Source organism: Pistacia vera, unplaced genomic scaffold, assembly GCF_008641045.1.
Source record: "Pistacia vera cultivar Batoury unplaced genomic scaffold, PisVer_v2 Contig39, whole genome shotgun sequence".
NCBI classification, from domain to species: domain Eukaryota; kingdom Viridiplantae; phylum Streptophyta; class Magnoliopsida; order Sapindales; family Anacardiaceae; genus Pistacia; species Pistacia vera.
The window spans coordinates 680,803-686,392 of NW_022196212.1; positions in this window are offsets into that span (position 1 = coordinate 680,803).

The window sequence follows — 5,590 nt, forward strand, 5'->3', positions numbered from 1 at the left end:
GGTTCCATTAATAAAAAGGGAAAACACATGTTTTTCTAGGGTTGGGTTTTTTTTCTTTTTCTTTATAAGTTGTGTTTTGTTCTTTTCAGCCGTCATATCCAAAGTGCATTTTTTCTATTCATTTTTCTTTCAATCATTCTCTCCTAACTGTCTTTTTGTAAAGATCATTGGAACACCAACAGGGATTCATTGACGACATTGGAAAGGATGTTGAATCCAAGAAAAGAACAAGAATAGGGTAGTCCTCACATACCCAAGAAAGTGCACACTCCTCTGCCTCAAGTAAAAGCACCCCCTCTACCTCAAGTGAAAGCACCCCCTCTGCCTCAAAGTCGGTGTCAAATTCTCATTGTCAAACTCCTTTTCATCTGACGATCAACCTCTTTTCAAGAGATTGAAACACTCAAAAGGGCCCTCTGTTGAATCCCCTGAAAAGAAAAAGAAAAAAGCCAAGATTGCCAAGGGTAAAAAGAAAGTGAAAGCGACACCTCAATCTGAGGTTTTAAGTAAACGAAAAATCTTTGTTTCTCCTTCTGCTGAGTTGAGGTTTAAAGAGTCTGTTATTTTTAGACCTATTGTCTGTGAGTCAAATGTGGAGCTCTCTAAATTCCCTGAAATCGCCAAAATCATGGTTGATAGAAAATGGAAAACATCTATGGTGAAACCTGTGCCACCGTGTCAAGGCTTTGTGCAAGAATTTTATGCACATTTTAGGAAAGATATTGACCAAACCCCATATCGCAAAAACCAAGTCTGGGTAAGGGGTAATTGGATGGACTTTATCCCTGATGTCATTAGAAAACTATTAAAGCTCCCTATTGTTAAGAATGAAGATGACTTATCTGTTTCTGTAGAAGAACGTAGGTTTATGGCTAGTGACCTTAGTGGTGGTACGGTTACAGTTTGGCCAATCAATGCGCTCACTTCCCTTTATAAGACTCTTTTTAAAATCACTATTACCAACTGGTCTCCATCTAGGCATAACTCCTCAATAAGACTTGATAAAGCCCAATTACTGTATGGCATTGTGCAAGGAAAGCAAACCAACCTTGCCTCTGTTATTTACAAATTGATCAAGACCGCTGGTGAGTCCAAAGGAAAATCCTTTATTCTACCTTTCCCTTCCCTGGTCACAAGAATTGATAACTCCTTTGGGGCTCCAAAAAGACCAAATGATCAGTTCCTCAAAATTACAAGTATCACTTCTCAAACCCTCAAGCATGTTGCCCCTGTTGTGGATGTCCCTTCATCCTCAAAAGCCCTTTTTGTAAAATCCAGTGCTTGGCAGTCCAAAGTGTTTGAGTTGTTGCAGGCTCTTGATCAAAAAGTGGACTCTTTTCATACCTCCTTGTTGGCTTGAGTTGACTCTCTTGAAACTATTCTTAAAGAGACCAGAGCTGGTCTACAGAGTAAAGGAACTTCAAGTGGTTCCAAGGATGCCTCTGCTGGCTCTACTCCTGCTGAAAAGACAAATGTTCCTGCTAAACCTCAAGCTGATCTAAATACCAACATTGAGGATAGAAATACTATTCCTAAAGGTCAAAATCTAGTTATTTTCAATGACATTGCAAAAATTGATGAAGAAGGTGCTATTGATGAACCTAACTCTAAAGCTGCTGCTAAGCAAAGTGCAAAAAGAACTTCTGCCTCTGTAGCTTCTCTTAAAATTGATCCTTCAAATAGAGAAAATGATCCTAACTATGTGACTCCTGGAGGAACCAAGATGTACAAGATTTAAAGAAAAGTTATTGGTGGCCAAGTATGAAGAGAGATATTGGAGATTATGTGACTAAGTGTTTGATTTTATTACAAGCCTTCTAAGAGTTCAAAAGAGGTATAATGCGATATGGGTGACAGTAGACAGATTAACAAAATCAGCCCATTTTCTTCCAGTAAAGGATAGCACTACCTCAGATCAGTTGGCCTAGATCTATTTCAGGGAGGTAGTCGGACTCTATGGTGTGCCCAAGACCATAGTGTCAGATAGAGATTTCAGATTTGTTTCGGCTTTCTAGACCAGTCAACAGAGAAACTTAGGTACCAGATTAGCATTTAATGCAGTATGCCATCCTCAGACAGATGACCAGACTGAGAGAACAAATCAGATACTTGAGGATATGTTAAGGGTATGTTGTATGGATTATAGTATGACTTGGCATGAGATGTTACTGTTGGTGGAGTTTGCTTATAATAACAGTTATCAATCTACAATTAAGATGGCTCCTTATGAAGCCTTATATGGTAGACGATGTAGATCTCCATTGCATTGGGATGAGGTAGGAGAGAAAGATGAGTTACATACATCTCTTGGGCCGGAGATAACCTAGAAAATGATAGAAGATATCCAGTTGATCCGACATAGAATGAAGCAAGCTCAAGATAGACAAAAGAGCTATGCAAATTTAAAGAGAAAAGACGTGGATTTTGCAGTTGGTGATAAAGTGTTTATTAAAGTTTCCCCTATAAACGATAATACGTTTTGGCGGTAAAGGAAAGTTAGCACCTAGATACATTGGCCCATTTGAAGTGTTGCAACGAGTCGGAAAGGTAGCTTATAAGTTGGCGCTACCACCTAATATGGATAGGGTGCACAATGTGTTCCATGTTTCGATGCTCCGAAGATATGTCAGTTATCCCTCCCATATACTAAAAGTAGAAGAAGTGGACTTAGAAGATAATCTCGTTTATGAGGAACAACCAGTACAGATCTTAGATAGAAAGATTAAAGAGCTCCAAAACAAAAGTATTCCACTCGTAAAAGTCCTATGGAAGAATCATAAGGTAGAAGAAGCAACATGGGAGGTAGAGTAAGATATGCAGAACCGCCATCCTGAGTTGTTCATTTGAATTTTGGGGACAAAATTCTTGTAAGGGGGGGAATTGTAATGCCCACATTGAGGTACGTAGCTTTACTTATGCCTTAATACCCTTAGTTGAATTTTGTTGAAGTTATCTTGAACAAGTGTGAAGAAAATACCTTAAAATTTCATTAGAGGTAAAATGGTATTTTCACTCATAATTATTTGAAAAAAGTGGGGAATGAAAAGAGATAGAATAACATGGAGAAGTTAATAAAAATAAGGGCATTTTGGTAATTGATTAAGGGATAGTTGAAATTTCATAGAAAGTGCAAGGGTAAAATGGGAAACTACAAATAATATTATGTTATATCAAGAGTTGAAGAATGAAACCCTAGCCATTCTTCCTCCACTTTGACGCCACCTTCATCCCTAAATTCTCTCAATTTCTTCAATTCTTTTTCAAGGGAAATTCATAGATTTTGGGTTATTTTTAGTGGAATTTCAATCTCAAGCATCCTTAGGTAAGATCCTTACACTAAGAAGTGAGTTTTAATTTTTAAAGTGTTGAATTTTGATGATTTTTGCTCATAGGATTTAAGAGAAAGAAAGTTGGATCAAATAAGATTATTAAAGTGTTAGATTGCTCACATCTAAGATAAGTAAATCCAACCGTAGTTATGATTGGAGTAATATTGTGTAGAGAATTTCTTTTATGCATATGTGTGTTTATAAATGAAGAATTGTTGATGGAATGGGATGTTGAATGCAATGTTTTAAAACCCAACCCGGGGTGAAACCCGACAAAGTTTTCAGGTCCTGGGTTGACCGGTTTGACCGCGACCAGGAATGGAATGTTGAATGCAATGTTTTAAAACCCAACCCGGGGTGAAACCCGACAAAGTTTTCGGGTCCTAGGTTGACCGGTTTAACCAGTTTGACCGTTGGTGGTTGACAAAAAATTTTAAAATTCAACAAATATACCCCTAAAAATTACCTACAAGCCCCTACATGTTTGAACTTTATCAAACACACCCCAAATGAAAATCGACCGGCGATTGATTGGCAACAGCGACACCCCAGATGCAACCCCAATCGTCTCCTGAGCCCATTTCCATTAAAATCTACCCAAGATCTGGCCGAAATAGGTTCGATTTCGGCCAGATCTCACCGACGCCGGTGTGGGTATTCCAAGCCAGATCTCATCCACGCTAGCACCGATAAACCTCCCCATCACCCAGGAATTACTCCCCTCATCCTCCCGACCAAAACCCACCTTAACCCACCCCCGTTAGCCTCGCCAATCGCTGAAAAGATCCCATTGTTGCTAGTGCCAGGTTTGTTTGATTTTCGGTCGATTTACTCACCGGAAATCAATGCCGTCACCACCATTGCATTCATTGGAACATAGTCTTCAAAAGCCCCAACCTTCCGGCCATCGATTGTTCGCTGATCATCCTCCCAAATCTTAGGGTTTTAGGGTGAATCGGAAAAGTTAAACTCGGCCCGTTCAGGCTTCTGGGTGCCGGTTCAACCGGCCGAGCCGGGCCGAGTTTTAAAACAATGGTTGAACGATGGTTAGAATTTATCTATGAGAAGTAGTGTTTGTGTACTTGATGTTTGATGAGAGTTTGGATGAATTATGGAAGAATTGGAGTAGAATTTATGGAGAGTAAATCCTGGACAGGTTTGGGTTAATCTTAGAGAATTTTGTTCCAAAATTTGGTGGCTTAGAAGAGAAGTAGAAGTGTAGCCAATTTAGAGCTTGTGTGTGCACATAAATTGTTTGATGAAATGTCAAAGAGAAGTGCATGTATGAGTATGATTTTTTATTATCTTGAGATGAGTTTGTAGATGATAGAGAATGACATGTTTACACTCCATATTACATTATTGCATCCAAACATGTGAATTTAGAAAGAATAGTAAGCATGAGTCCATCTACATGCATACATACTCATAAGAGCATTAAAAAGCATTAAAGAACATTAAAGAGCAAATAGAAAGAAATGAGAATATTAAAGAAGTTCAAATCAGAAATTTTATTTAAAGAAGTGTGAAAAGATAAAAGAAGAGAAGGTTGTTACGATGGGGAACCCGCAAGTAACATAGTCCCGCATGCACGCCGCCTTTAGTGAGAGGCCTCAGAATTTAGAAAGATGAATTGTACAGTCCGTTAGAAGTGCATGCGGATGAGGACTGTACCCAAAATTAGAGAATACACTCACACTGCTAGGGTTCCAAATCTATGCCTCAACCGAGTCCAATCGGCAAGAAAGAAAGAAAGAATAGTAAGAAAGAAAGAACAAAAAGAAAGAAAAGAAAAGAAAGAATACAAAGAAAGAAAGACTAGAAAGAAAGAAATACAGAAACATAAAACAGAATAAGAAAAATAGAAAAGAAAATGCACATTCTATGCATTTGTGCATTTGCATCATACCTATGCATAATACCATGCATATTATCATGAGTAGTGATAAATTTGAAATTGAGAAAGAATAGAGAAAGAACAGAGAAGAATAGAGAAGTGTGAAGTAAGGAAAGAAATTCAGAATTTAAGCAATGGAGAGAGAAGGGTAGCATAGCGGATTTACTTATTGAGCAATTATTGCTCACCCCATTGTTTTCAATTCTTTTCCACGTAGTAAATGAGATTGCGGTTGCTTGGAAAGTCAAGAAGCGGAAGGGCTTAGCGACACTGTCGAGTTACTATTTTGTGCCTTTATTATATTATGCAAAGATTTGTAAATAAAGAAAAAATTAGTTATCGGCCCATTATTTTATCCTCATCT